At 31.4% G+C, this 16,654-nt stretch overlaps 1 protein-coding gene across 1 annotated transcript in view; it reads right to left on the reverse strand.

The window, feature by feature from the left end:
* The window catches only part of LOC148302388 (scavenger receptor class B member 1-like), a 45,537-nt gene extending 43,241 nt beyond the window's left edge, over window positions 1–2,296 (reverse strand). The window contains exon 1 of the mRNA XM_088271700.1: window positions 2,030–2,296. The gene's annotated coding sequence lies outside the window, so the exon portion shown is untranslated. The remainder of the gene's footprint in view (window positions 1–2,029) is intronic.
* Window positions 2,297–16,654: the final 14,358 nt, after the last annotated feature.

Here is a 16,654-nt window from a genome sequence, read left to right on the forward strand (position 1 = left end):
TGCACTGTTTTATCATGTTTTTTATTTCTTCGTCTTCTGACCAAATTTTTTTAATATTTTTTTTTTGACAGTCTACTGTCGGATTTGGAAATGAGTATACCTTATTTTTTAACATGCTCCATACGTTTTCTATAGGATTAAGGTCCGGAGAATTTCCAGGCCAGGGGAGCAAAGGCAGATTTTTGTTAGACAAAAATTTTATTATTGATTTAGCCCGGTGGCAAGGTGCCCCATCCTGCATGAAGGTGTATGGACCTTCTGTTGGGTCGAGTGTATGGTAGAAGGGCAATAAAATTCGTTCGAGGACCTGCTTATAGGAATTTTGGTTCATTATTCCTTCCACGAAAAACAACGGCCCAGGTAAATTGTTAATAATACATGACCATATCATTGTTGCAGGGGGGTGTTTGATAACTTTTACCACACAGGCCTCATCGTAACGTTCCATTGGTGTTCTCCTGACGAATCGACGGCTCTCTGTCACGGCTTCTTACCGGTACTCATCACTAAAGATGACCTGAAAAATAATGAAAATTTAAGTTTAATTCAAATATATAAGTTTATTTACTAAAATGATATGTTGAAAATTCAATTTAAATAAATACCTTTTTCCAATCATCTACCGAGTTATTATGTAGCCTGGCCCATTTTAATCGATCCGCTTTCATTCGTGGTGTCAATTTTGGTACTTTTACAGGGCGCCTGCATTTCAGATTTACTTCGTAAAGACGTCGCCTCAGTGTTGATACCGATATATTTATACCCTCTTCTTCCAATTTTATTTTTAATGTTTTTGCTGATGCACTACGGTTTTCTAAGGCACTTTGAACGATTTTTCGATCAGTCCTCGGTGTTGTTTTTCTAATCCTACGACAGTTCTTTCGCCGATTGCTGGTGGCGGGTGACTGATTTTTTATTGATTTTGAAATTTAGTCCACTGTTTGACGAGAAACGTTTTCTTTTTTTGAAATTTCTCTAATAGATAGTATTCTTAATTTCAGTAGCACTATAACACTAGACTTTTTTTCCTCGGAAATATCTTTACTTTTTCCCATTTTGTCCTTTTCAAAAAAAACACTTGTGTTTACAAAAAAAAATTATACTTTATGAACTAAAATTAAAAATTAAGTTTTTTTCACAAGACACGATAACTATATAACTTCTCTGAACAAAACAACAACCAGAACTCAAGAAACTTCACTAATAAATAAGATAGGACTATTTTTTGAACTTTCAACTATCTGTCTACCTGTGCTAATTAGGGACCTTTCTCAGAAAAAGGGTTTGAAATTTTATAAAGGCTTAAATAATCCAGGTATATTTTACATATTATTGAAGGTAATATACATGATATTAGATGTCAATAGAAAACTTAAAGTATTTATGTAAAATAAATATAATAATCCAAAAGATTTCAGAGTATTCAAAAAAATAATGGGTGGCCCTAATTCATTGAGTAGATACTGTATATATATATATATATATATATATATATATATATAAAATATATATATATATGGACGACCGAAAAAGACTTGGCACGATCAGATCAATCCGAACCTAAAATCTGGCGGTGTAAAGTCTGCGTAATCGGAGGGCATGTATGACTAGATGTATGGATGCGAGGAGTGTATGTCAGGACAGAAGAGTGTGGCGTTCCATCCTCTCTGCCTACCCCTGCGGGGAAACGGCTTGAATATATATATATATATATATATATATATATATATATATATATATATATATATATATATATATATATATATATATATATATATATATATATATATATATATATATATATATATATATATATATATATATATATATATATATATATATATATATATATATATATATATACATTTTTATATCATATTTAGCAAATTTTTGTAATTTTTTATTTAAGTTACTTTTTATAACTAAAATGTACCAAAAATAACTAGTTAAAAACTATAAATTATATTTTATTAATTTCACATCAATTTAAACTTCACAGATAAAATAAATTACAAGAAAAATAACGTACCTTCAAAAATGTAACAATAATTCAAGCACTGGTTCGATACAACTTAACATAAAGTTCCATCGAAAATTTTTAAAAATAAAAAATTTAAAAGAACACGTTCTGGAATTTTTTTGAAAATTCAAATAACTTTTGACTGTTCGGTTCGAAATTTGAAATGCGCGATTTAAAAAACGGAATTCGGAACGCCGGTTCGAATTCAAACGGCGGTAGGTACTATCGAGAGTCGTTCATAGAACCAGCCGCCTCGACTTCCGACGCAGAATTGACACTATGCATAGTGCTGTAGTGGTGCTGGCGCAGTGCTGTTTAGGCGTGTGGAACTGGAATGGCACCATAGCACTATCTATCGTAGCAACAAGTTGTCCAAGGGCTATTGACGTGAAAAAATCGTGATATAACGCTTCCACCGGCGAAATATGATTGTTTTTACGTAAAATTTAAATAAATAAAATATATCACTTCTTGATGGGATGCATGAACGTGGAAGAGGCGAAGAATGTTTGTTAAGACAGAGTGGTGTGTATTACAACGTTTCGAGTGTGTCCAAATACATGTTTACAAATCTGGATTATCTACAATTATAGGAGTTATTTTTCATATTATTTTTTGTCATCTCAACAAAGACGAAGAAGAATATGGAAGTCTGGGTGTTTACAGGGCTTATGTCCTGTCACGGGTGGTTGATTGATCACTTTACACACGTCCGACATTCACCATGGGATGATAAAGTGATCACTTAAACCAGCCTATGACACATGAGCCCTGTAAATACCTGGACTTCTTCATCTATGATGAGATTTTAAAAAAGTAACTATCTACCGTAATAGGTTTGGTTGTTATACGTAAAATTTAAATAAATTCAATTTTAACTTCTTCGTTTATGTTGAGATCACAGAAAAATTAATAGGGACTCCCTTTTTAGTATACCATAATATTATTTTCGCAAATTTTGATTGATTAATTTCATGTTTTATGGAAAATTTACAACATTTCGAGAGTGTCCAAATACTTGTTCACAAGTCTGGATTATCTATAATTAGGAATTTTTTTTCACATTATTTTTTGACATCTCGACGTAGATGAAGAATAATATGGATGTCTGGGCTTTTACATGGCTTACGACCGTCATAGACTTGGTTGGTACCCATGCAGATGGATGTAGGATGAAAAAGAATATGTATCAGCTTTCCTCGTCCAAAGATGGCTGTTGTGAACTCGCACACAGTGTGTTACGAGCTTGATCAATATAACTGTAAAAAAAAAGAGTTTTTGAAAGATAACGAGCTAAAAAAAAAATATATACATGTATTTTAAAAAACAAAAAATATCATTTTTTTATCTTTTAAATAAACCAGGCGTGAACAGACAGTTGTCATGTCAATAAAAGAAACTTCTTCATCTCACCAATAGATTCCGCTAGTGAAAATTCTAGTGATATATTTACAATGTTTCAAAATTCAATCATATATATATATATATATATAAAAAATAAAACCCTTATCCGCACCCCAATGGTGCATAGGGCACTGTGTCATATAAACGCAGTGTTATCTTGATCGTTTTTACACATGAAGGAAGGGTGATCAGCCCTCGGCTTCAGGTACCAGTCCATGGTAATATTGAATAAATATTACAGTGAAAAAATCACTTATATTTATTTTACCCCCCTTGAGAATCGAACCCGGGACCTCCAGAACGGTAGCCGAGCGTGCTGACCATTACACTACGGAGGCGGACAAATATATATATATATATATATAAATATATATATATATATATATATATATATATATATATATATATATATATATATATATATATATATATATATATATATATATATATATATATATATATAAAGAGCTTCCTAAAATTTGAGTAGTATGTTTGTCTATCATGGGTAGAATTGGTGATTGCTACACGTGTTTAAAGTGATCACTTAGTCAAGCCAATGTCGGTCGTAAGCCCCGTAAATGCCCAGACTTACATATTCTTCTTCATACATGTTGGGATGTCAAAAAATAATGTGAAAAAATAACTTTTAATTGGAGGTAATCCAGATTTTTTAACAAGTATTTGTACACGCTCAAAATGTTGCAAATATTCCATGAAATATTGAATGTGAAGGTCCTTACCAAAAAGATACATATCCAGTATTGCACATATAATCCTTTAAATGCAAATCTGTTCTGTTTACTGTATTATATCGAAATCTTAATTAAGTCGCGACAAAACGTGACCAATCCTGTGTTAAACCAATATGAAATAATTAAATCGCACCAAAATGTGACAATTTTATAAGCTAGAATTCCTTAAAATTACTTAAAATCATTTATAATGGAAACGTAACGTTTTGGTGAGGACTTCCACAAACAAAAATGTAGGTAAGTGATCAAAAAAATATATATATGCACAACATTTTGAGTGTGTCGAAATACTTGTTCACAAAATCTGGATTATCTCCAATTACAGGAGTTATTTTCATATTATTTTTTGACATCTCATCAAAGATGAAGAAGAATATGGAATGTCATTAATTGATTCGACAGATTTTAAGAATATGGAAGTCTGGGCATTTAAGGGGGGGGTGACAACCGTCATAGGCTGGTTTAAGTGATAACTTTACACACGTGTAACATTCACCAATTCTACCCATTATTGACAGCCACGCTACACAAATTATTGAAAGTTCTATATATATATGAACCAATTTTGAAACATTGTTCTTGAATCACTAGAACTTCACTAGAGACATCTATGGTGATATGAAAGCATCTTTTTATTTAGCAGAAACTCTGTCATTTGTATGCGAGGTCCAAATTCTGGATTATAATCACATACATCAGAAACGCTTCTTCTAACCCTTATCTGCACCCCGATGGTGCATAGGGCACTGCATCATATAAACTCAGTGTTATCTTGATCGTAAACACATGAAGGAAGGGTGATCAGCCCTTCGCTTACCAGCCGGGTACCAGTGCAGGATAATTTTGAATAAAAATTATGGTGAAAAAATCACTAATGTTTATTTTCACCACCTTTGGGAATCGAGCCCGGGGCCTCTAGCTCGGTAGCCGTGCGTGATGACCATTACACAACACGGGAAAAGCTAAAAGATATCATTTTCATTTTATTATTTCGGCAGTGTAATGGCAAAGGGGTATATCTGTCTTTTTTTATAAGTATTTTTCACAAAATGTTTAAAATAGTGTATTCCATAATCTGGCAAAAAGATATAGCTGTTGTTGTCATACTTACTTAGTTTTACTATGATATGTACATATAAAAATATATAAAACAAATGAGTTATTTAATTTTACAAGTTTGTTTTTGCTCTCCTGTAAAATTCCGTCTGAGACAGATATACCCCTTTGCCTTTACACTACCGATTTTAGCTTATAATTTGACCAGTTAAATGATTTACTTTTGATCACTTGACAAACTTGTGACATTCTTTAATTCTGCCCATGAATGATAAGCACACTACTCAAAGACTTCCGGATACAAGTTTCAGTCAAGTTGAAACACTTAAAAAAAAGATTAACCCAATTTTGCAATAGCACATTGAATGACAGTACAAAATAGTTAGATAGATCAGTTAATACATGATAAGCTAATACGTTATCACTTTAATTGTACGCAGATAAGTCCCTAAAATCGACCATGGTAGGGGATAATTAACTAACTAACTAACCATCACGCCGCTTCTCCGCAGGGGTAGGCAGAGAGAATCGAACGCCACACCACTCTGTATTTGTAAACATTCTTTGCCTCTTCTACATTCATGCATCTCCTCATACATACCCGACGATTATTACGACTCCTGACCCGGCCGCTTTCAAGTATTTGACATACCTTATCGTGCCAAGTTTTCCTCGATCGTCCTCTGCTTCTTTTTCCAACTACATTCGCCTTATAAATTTCTTTAACCGTTCTTTCTTCACTCATACGCTCCACATGTCCAAACCATCTCAACACACCTTTCTTAATTTTATCTTTTTAGGGGATTATTTGAATGTCATAATTGATGGTCAGCCGGAGTGTCCTTAGAGATAAAATAAAAATATTATTTTTTTACATCTCATCAAAGATGAGGAAGAATGTGGAAGTCTGGGCATTCACGGGGCTGACGACCGTCATAGGCTTGGTAAAGTCGACGGCCCCTACGTAAAGCACTCTATCTGCAAATCTGTTACTTTACAGGAGAGAGCTTAGAAGATTTTTTCAACGTATTTTTTAAAAATTAATTAACGGTTTTATCCGAAATTCTAAACTAGCATTATTCATTCAAAAACATATAAAATAATGTATTAAATCATTTTAAAACTTTATGCTTTGGCAAAATTAAGTAGTTAGCGTTTTAGGAGTTCAGTTCATTTCGAAAATTCTATGTAGATGGCTTCTTATACGCCTGAAAACTAGGCGTAATTTATTTTATATATTTTTTTGTTTGTTTATATTTGTAGACTGTCATTTGATAACATACGCCAAATATCTCAAAATTGACAAAAATGTAGTTAGAACACATTACGTAGGGGGCACATCGAAGTGATCACTTTACACACGTGTAACATTCACCAATTCTACCCATTATTGACAACCACACTACGCAAATTCTTAAAAGTTCTAAATATATATATATATATATATATATATATATATATATATATATATATATATATATATATATATATATATATATATATATATATATATATATATATATATATATATATATAAATTTATATATATATATATATATATATATATATATATATATATATGTATATATATATATATATATATATATATATATATATATATATATATATATATATATATATATATATATATATATATATATATATATATATATATATATATATATATATATATATATATATATATATATTTATGAACCAATATTATAACCTTGATATGTTCTACTCCAATCATTCAAAATTTAAAGCTAAATTGTTCGAAATCTTATAAACCTAAAAAAGTAATTCTATTCCCTGTCCTTTCCATTTCTTCTTTTCCTATCACTGCCATCTCCTTTTCTCTTTATCCCATCCTTGTCTCATGTCTCTTCCTTTATATAGACCTCTCTTATGTATAGTTGTGAAGAACTATAATTGGTACTCATGATTTTATTTTTTGTATTCTGTATGTATCATATATTGTAACTGTTGTTCTTCCTTCCAATAAAATAAAAAAAAAATAAAAATAAAAATAAAATTGTTCTTGAATCACTAAAACTTCACTAGAGACATCGGCTGTCCAAATTTAAAATACAGTAAGGGACATATTTTTGTAATTTTTTTTTGCATTTTTGGACTAAGTAGAGTCTACTTAGTCCATAAATGCCAAAAAAACCTTCTACAAAAAAAATGTCCCTTACTGTGTTTTAAATTTAGACAGCCGTAATGAGGCGTTATCCAAAAGTCGTTAATGTAACATATGCGTTAAAAACAATCCTATGTTTCATAGCAATATCGCAAGGAATTGTAACTAAAGAATGTTTAGGACAGATAACAAAGTCAGTGGTTCTCACATCGCTCACTCCTTTCAACAACGTCATAAATCAAAAATCGTCAATCTTCACTTCTGCATGTTTCCGGAATGTCCAGAAAATGTACTATATCCCAGCAAAAGCGGGACATTTTTAACTTAATATTTACCCGCTACAGAGCAGAAGGTGTTGGTTTTGCATTTTGAAGAAAACGCGTTGTTTAATTATTTTTTTTAAATATACTAAATATTTTTCAAATGGAGAAAAAACATTCAGGTTTTACCTAAAAAGATCTGTTGCACAGTGAAAAGTTCAATAAGCTGCTTGATATTTATTTTTAATGCATTTGATTATATTTTTAAACTTAAAAAACAGTCTCCTGAAAAGTCAAGTTTTTTTTATTTATGACGTTGTTGAAAGCAGTGAGCGATATGATATGTGACGCGTTTCGTCTTATTGATACATTATCAAATACTGACCTGGTCAGTCTTTGATAATGTCTTGATAAGAGGAAACGCGTCACATATCATATGTGTAAATAAAAGTAGAATTCAATCCAATAACCGTGTTTAATTTTGGATACAAGTATTACCCAACAATTCAATTTGGAATTCTACCATCTGTCTGCAGTTACAATAAATAAATCATTTAATTCATTTTTTTTTATCATTTTTATGTCTTAATTTTTTTCACATCTGTTATATTATTGATATATTTTTGTCCGCCTCCGTAGTCTAAAGGTCAGCACGCTCGGCTACCGTTCTGGAGGTCCCGGGTTCGATTCCCAGGGGGGACAAATAAATATAAGTGATTTTTTCACTCAATTATTTATTCCATATTACCCTGGACTGGTACCTGAAGCGGAAGGCTGATCACCTTTCCTTCATGTGTTAACGATCAAGATAACACTGCGATTATATGATGCAGTGCCCTATGCACCATTGGGGTGCGGATAAGGGTTATAATAAAATATTATTGAAGTTAGTATGTATTTGGTTCCCAAACAATTAAAATTCTGTTTGAATTGTTTGGTATTGCATTTTGGTATTATTAAGGCATTTTGGTATTTCGAAGATGAACTTTTCTTTAGATCCGATTACATGAAAATAGTAAATTAAAATATCGGATATGAAAATTGCATCTTTAAAACTGGTTTCAAAATGCCAGCTCCTAACCTTCTTATCGCAAGGCTAATAACCCTTTCACTACTAAATTTATTTCTCCCAAAAAAAATACAATATTTTTCAATAAAAAAAAACCTTTTTTAAATGCAAATTTCCTTCGATTAAAATAGATAATTGGACGGGAATTGGGTGCGAAATTACAAGGACGCGTCATGTTTATTATGCGCATTTCGTTACGCGAGAGAGAAGAAAGAACGTACAGAAAAGAAGAAAAAGAACTTTGCATTATTACGGGAGTATAGGAGTGAAATTTCAAGGACGCGTCACGTTATTAGGCACATATCGTTACGTGAGACATAAGAAATATAACGTAAAGACGAAAAAAAAGATATACTCGTATATTCATTATTCTACTGATAATAAGGCAAGAGAATCGAGAACGAAATTTCAAGGACGGTCACGTTTATTAGGCACACTTCGTTACGCGAGAGAGAGGAAATATATAACGTAAAGAGAAGGAGAAAGAGAGGAGAAAAATATTGTAAAAATAAGATAATCCAGATAAGTGAACAACTATTTGGACACACTCAAATGTTGTAAATAAATTATCTGATCAAATTATAAGCTTAAATAATAAAAATAAAAATGATATTTTCTGGCGTTTCTCATGTGTGTGATTATAATCCAGGATTCAAACCTCACATACTAATAAAAGAGTTTCTGCTCAATAAAAAGCTTCTTTTTATCTCACCAATAGATGTCTCTAGTGTAGTTCTAGTGATTCAAGAACAATGTTTGGAAACTGGTTCATATTTATAGAACTTCCAACAATTTGAACTTAAAAACAACTCCTATAATGGAGATAATCCAGATTTTGTGAACAAGTATTTGGATACACTCAAAATGTTGTTAAGTTAGTTAGTTAGTTATCAGTCTCGATAAAGAAGCGGTTAGCTTGGAAACCGGTAGACATTATAATTAAGTTATAATAAAATATTTATAGTGATTTTAAAACAAAGTTACATTTTAATTTTTTATCATTTGTGTTTGGGTGAACCCTGGAGGCGAATGGGTTAAAAATCAGCGTGATATTTTACCTACAAGAGTTCCGGACTACCACAAAAGGATGTAAAGGTATTTTATTTCCTGTTCCTTGAAATATTTGACATGTACTCACATACCATACGGACAGATTACACATCACGTGACTCCATCGGATATAACAGATTTAGGCAAATGAGTCGACCTCACGGTTAAGTGGTTGCAGCGCTCGGCTGTTAAGGGGATGGTCGCAAGCACAGAATTGGATCATTATCAGACGGTAGGAATATCTAATTTAACATAAAAAAACTAACTAACCATCACGCCGCTTCCCCGCAGGGGTAGGCAGAGAGAATAGAGCGCCACACCACTCTGTCCTTGCAAACATTCTTAGCCTCTTCCACGTTCATGCATCTCCTCATACATACCCGCCGATTGTTACGACTCCTAACCTGACCACTTTCAAGTATTTGGCATACCTGATCGTGCCATGTTTTTCTCGGTCTTCCTCTGCTTCGCCTCATATACCATTCGCCTCATAAATTTGTTTTACCGTTCTTTCCTCACTCATTCGTTCTACATGTCCAAACCATCTCAACACACCTTTCTTAATTTTATCGATATTGCTTATCTCATGAAGTACTGGACTCGTGAAGTGTTTATAACAGCCGATATAATCAATATTTTCATTCATCATTTTCTTGTGGAAAATTCGCCTTCGTAAATATGTTGTTTTCGTAAGTTGGTAATGAACGACGTCACAGAAACGATGGATTTCTTTTTATATTGGTAACTTTGCTAAATTATTGGCGGCTCTATTTGTTGATGTCTATGGTCCATTTTAATCTTATATATCTGTTCGCTTATATCTGTACGTTTGAAATATAACTGGTATTTCTTCTTCTTTAAACCCTTATCCCCAACCTCGATGGTGCATAGGGCACTGCATCATATAAATGCAGTGTTATCTTGATCCTTAACACTCGAAGGTAAGGTGATCAGCCCTCCGCTTCAGGTACACCAGTCCAGGGTATTATTGAATATATATAAGAGTGAAAAATCATTTATATTTATTTTACCCCGCCCTGGGAATCGAACCCAGGACCTGCGATGGTGCTAACTATTACACTACAGGGGCGGAATTTAATTTTTCTTGGTAAATACTACTTTTTCTTCAAATCTATTCACGTGTTTCGATGCATACAATGTCATTTTCGTGCGGTGTTTGAAAATGATGCGGAATGCGTCGAAACACGTGTCACGATGAATTTTAAGATAGTGGTATTTAAGGAGTAAAATTGAAGTCAAGTTTTTTTAATACATTTTTCAAATACATCTTATACTCACAAAACAAGAGCACTAATTAACAGGTAACATTTGACGTCATTGAATCATTTACTTAAAACACCGTTTTTGTATTGAAAAAATAAGTTTTTCTTCTTAATAGATTTAAGAGTTTGTAAAGAAAAGAGGCATTAAAAAAGTGAGTATTTAAAAAAAATATAAGTAAAAATATATATATTTGCCAAATTCCAGTGTACATTCTAAAATTGATGCAGACAGGACGTGTGTCTTCTCGCGCAGCCGGTCGCGTATTGATTTTGTGTATTTGATAATACACCCCTAATATAATTTCGGCTATTTTCAAGACTTACGTACATACGTTTAGAGTAAACATATCGTTTATTTTTTGTATGAATATACGTAGGTACTTGTATTTCAATACTTGTTTGCATTTCATAGAAAAACACTTGACTATTTCTTTAAAAGTATACACTATAAGTATTTAAAGTGTAGTGCTATAATTTGACATATATTCTATTGAGATATCCAAAGATTATATCATCATCTTTTTTACTTTTAAAAATAATTGTTAATTACTCATTTTTATAATGAGTAATATATATATATATATATATATATATATATATATATATATATATATATATATATATATATATATATATATATATATATATATATATATATATATATATATATATATATATATATATATATATATATATATATATATATATATATATATATATATATATATATATTTTAAGTTTTGATTGGCACAGAAGTCCCAAAAGAATCACTTGCCCCCCCCTGGGAATTTTTAAACATTATAACTAACACTATCAGAAAAAAACTATATTTCAAATAATTAAAAAAAAAAAACAATTTTATTATAAATAAAAATGTGGTTTTTAAAATTTATGGACATTTATGGAAAATCTACAAATAATTTGTTCACTGAAGTGTCACTTTTTTGGTATATCATCTTTAGAAAGTGTTGTTTTATAATTTGGACTGAAAAGCTCAAGAAATCATAACAAAAAAAAATATTATGTAAAAAAAACTGATAATTTCTGACTGGAAAGATTTGACTGCTGGCTTAAAATTCTTAAAAACCACTGTTTCCGCTATTATTTTGACACTTTTAAGTTTTATTGAGATGCGTCAATGGTACTTACATAATTTTGGTATTTATTTACCTAGGTAGGGAATTCCCGTAGTCATGTGGATAGCGCGTCATGTCAGCAAACATCTCGATCCTAATGGTGAACAGTAGTATCCTTGTATGTTTTCCTTATTATTCAACATTAGATTAATTTCGTAAAAAAACACATGTTTTTTTTACGAACTCACCAAACCAGTTCAGTAATAGAGATTATGTCAATTTTTGATTCACTCATAATGAATTTCAAGTCAAATTTACATTTTGCTATTTTTTTTTGTTATAATCCTTTATCTTTTTTTTTTCAAGTAAAATTTTTGTTTACAAATACTGAATTTTAAGTTAAATTTTCGGTAACAAATGATGAATTTTAAGTTAAATTTTCGGCCACAAATGATGAATTTTAAGTTAAATTTTCGGTCATAAATGATGAATTTTAAATTAAATTTTCGTTCACAAATGATGAATTTTAAGTCAAATTTTCGTTCACAAATGATGAATTTTAAGTTAAATTTTCGGTCACAAATGATGAATTTTAAGTTAAATTTTCGGTCACAGATGATGAATTTTAAATTAAATTTCGGTTCACAATTGCTGGATTTTAAGTCAAATTTTCGTTCACAAATGATGAACTTTAAGTGAAATTTTTTGATCCCAAAATCTGAATTTAACTTTAATTTTTACTGATCTAATTATTTTGATTGAATAGATATAAAAAATACATGCAAAAAAATATGGTTAAAAAAAAATATTCTTCTTCTAACCCTTATCTGCACTCAATTGTGTATAGGGCTCTGCACCGTAATGAGGAAATGTTATCTTGATCGTTACTTACATGAAGGCAAATGTGAAATGTAAGGTGATCACTCCAGTCCATGGTAATATTAAATAAATATTAGAGTATAAAATCACTAGTATTTATTTTCAGCCCCCTCTGGGAATCGAACCCGGTACCTCCAGCACGGTAGCTAAACACTCTTACATTACACCACAGAGGCAAATGTGTGTGCTTACAACATTTTGAGTGTGTCCAAATACTTGTTAACAAATTATTTTTCATGTTATTTTTTGACATCTCATCAAAGATGAAGAAGAATATGGAAGTCTGGGCATTTACGGGCTGACGACCGCATAGGCTGGTTTAAGTGATCACTTTACACACGCTTATCATTAACCAATTCAAACCATTATTGACAACCAAATTGAAATTGGTTCAAATATACATATATACATATATATATATATATATATATATATATATATATATATATATATATATATATATATATATATATATATATATATATATATATATATATATATATATATATATATATATATATATATATATATATATATATATATACATATATATATATATATATAAATATATATATAAATATATATATATATATATATATATATATATATATATATATATATATATATATATATATATATATATATATATAGAACTTCCAAGAATTTGAGTAGTGGTTGTCAATGATGAATGTTACACGTGTGTAAAGTGATCACTTAAACCAGCCTATGACGGTCGTCAGCCCCGTAAATGCCCAGACTTCCATATACTTCTTCATCTTTGATGAGATGTCAAAAAATAATATGTATACATACTGTAATATAATATGGAAAAATAAAAGTCATTTATTTATATTAAAAATTTATTTAAACATTATTACAAAAATTATTATATTTATTTATTTACAGACATAGGTACATATATATGTTTATATATATATATATATATATATATATATATATATATATATATATATATATATATATATATATATATATATATATATATATAAAAAACAGCATGGTCTATTATTAAAAGATACGAAGCAATTGAGAGAGGAAGCAACTTGACATCGGCTGATACAAGTGATCTATTTTTATTCCGAGACACTCTGCCAGTGATTGGGCTTATATATAACTTTTTTTTAAAGAAATCCCTTCTCATAAACTTGCTTCGTCTCTTTAAAGACATCCCTCAATTTTACATCCAGTATAAGTCCAAAAGATACTTAAAAAATATTAATATAACAAAAATTATATACAATTGAGTTTCTCTGTAAGGAACTAACTAACTTACTAACCACTATGATGCTCTCCGCGAGGGTGGGCACAGAGAATAGAACTCCACACCAATCTGATTTACAAAAATCTTCGCCTCGTCCACATTCATACGTTTCCTCATACGTACACGCCGATAATTGCGACTCTTGACCTGTCTATGTCCATGTATTTGGAATACTTGACCGTGACAAGTTTTCCTCGGTCTTCCAACGCTCCTATTTCTAACTGGTCTTTCCTAACTTATTCGCTCCACATGTTCAAACCATCTCAACTAACCTTTCTTAATTTTATCGATACTGCTTATCTCAGCCTTGCATTCCTTATATGTATCACCATTTGAACATCGATCATCCTTCTTCATCTTATCCCTTATCAGCACCAGATGGTGCATAGGGCACTGCGTCATATAAACGTTATGTTGACACATGAAGGAAAGGTAATCAACCCTCCGCTTCAGGTATCTGAAGTGGACGGCTGATCGCCTTTCCTTCATGTGTAATCGATCGAGATAACACTGCGTTTATATGAAGCAGTGCCCTATGCACCATTTGGGTGCGGTAAGGGATTTATTATTATTTGTTATATATATATATATATATATATATATATATATATATATATATATATATATATATATATATATATATATATATATATAAGGGTCCGCCAAATAACTTTTTTTTTTTAAAACAGGGCGCAAAACATCGAGTGTAGCTTCGGCTGTGTGGCACGTAGCGCCGTCCTGTTGAAACCAAATGTTGCCAATATCCTCCTCTTCAATTTTTGTGAACAAAAATCCGTTCAACATGGCCCGATAACGATCGCCATTGACTGTAACGGCCACTCCTTGCTCATTTTCAAAGAAAAATGGCCCAATTATGCCTCTGGACCAAAATCCGCACCAAACAGTGACTCGTTTTGGGTGTACCGGCTTTTCAATGTATGCGTGCGGGTTTTCTGTGCCCCAAATACGACAATTTTGCTTGTTTACATACCCGCCAAGATCAAAATGAGCTTCATCCGAAAAGATGATTTTTTTGGCAAAATCGGCATCTTCTGTAAGTCGATCGCAGGCCCACTCAGCGAAGCGAAAACGCATTGGATGGTCAGTTGGCTTCAACTCCTGAACCAATTGGACTTTGTATGGCGTCATACCAAGGTTTTTATGCAAAATTCGTCTCAATGATGTCTCCGAAATGTTCAATTGTTGAGAACGACGGTGAATTGATGTTGATGGCGCTTCACGCACACTTTCTGCCACAACATCGATATTCTCGGGTGTACGCACTGTTTTTGGCTTTTCACGCTTTGGTTTATCGATGAGGATGCCAGTTTCTTTCACTTTTTTCACAAGATAACGAACATACGGAGCTGACGGTGCTTCTCTTCTTCCAAAAACCGTACGCAATTTTCGCACACATTCTGCAACATTACCATGATTTTCAAAGTAATGTCGCAATATTTCCCAGCGTTGTTCAAGCGTATACACAACCATATTCGCTCAGCGGAAGGATAAAACTAATTATCTGTCAAATCAGACATGAGCTAAGTGTTACCATTCACGAAATAAGCACTAGTTGAAAAAAAAAACTTTAGATGGCGGACCATATATATATATATATATATATATATATATATATATATATATATATATATATATATATATATATATATATATATATATATATATATATATATATATATATATATATATATATATATATATATATATATATATATATATATATATATATATATATATATATATATATATATATAGATATATGGAGATATAGTAATATTATAACGAATTGCCTTTATTTTGTTAAAAAAATCTTAGACGTTATTGTAAAATATCTAAATTTATATCATTTTCACAATCAAAACAATCAATGCTCAACACTTATGAGATTTTCAGAGTACGAAACTACAAATGTAGTATTTTTTCCTTACAATAAGTTAACATAGCGTCTTTGAAACAACTCTTTCCTCGGTCAGAGGGTTTGTTCACCATCTCTTGCCGGATGTCCTCGATTCACAGCTGTCGGTTGGACTTCTTCATGATGTCCACGACCTGCTTGGCGCCCGGAGCGCTGGACGACCTGCTCGCAGACTTGGCGAGGTCGAGAGGCGTCAGAGACCTGAAACAGTCGGAGTTCTTGAGTCGAAGAACAGTCACAAAGCCTCAAAATTTACAATACAATACATTTCGTACAGTAACGCATGTTTAACCTTGCCCTCCCGGTGATATGCATTTATACTTTTAGTATTTATTTATTGATTTATTGAACGGCTAAGGCTTTTAGCATATTTTTTTTTTCCTTCGGGGGTCAAGGGATCTTGCATCCCTTATGTCACCGCGACCATATCAGGTCTATTGAGAC

This window comes from Brachycentrus maculatus, unplaced genomic scaffold (assembly GCF_059751285.1).
Source record: "Brachycentrus maculatus isolate JH-2025_06_01 unplaced genomic scaffold, ASM5975128v1 h1tg000458l, whole genome shotgun sequence".
NCBI lineage: Eukaryota > Metazoa > Arthropoda > Insecta > Trichoptera > Brachycentridae > Brachycentrus > Brachycentrus maculatus.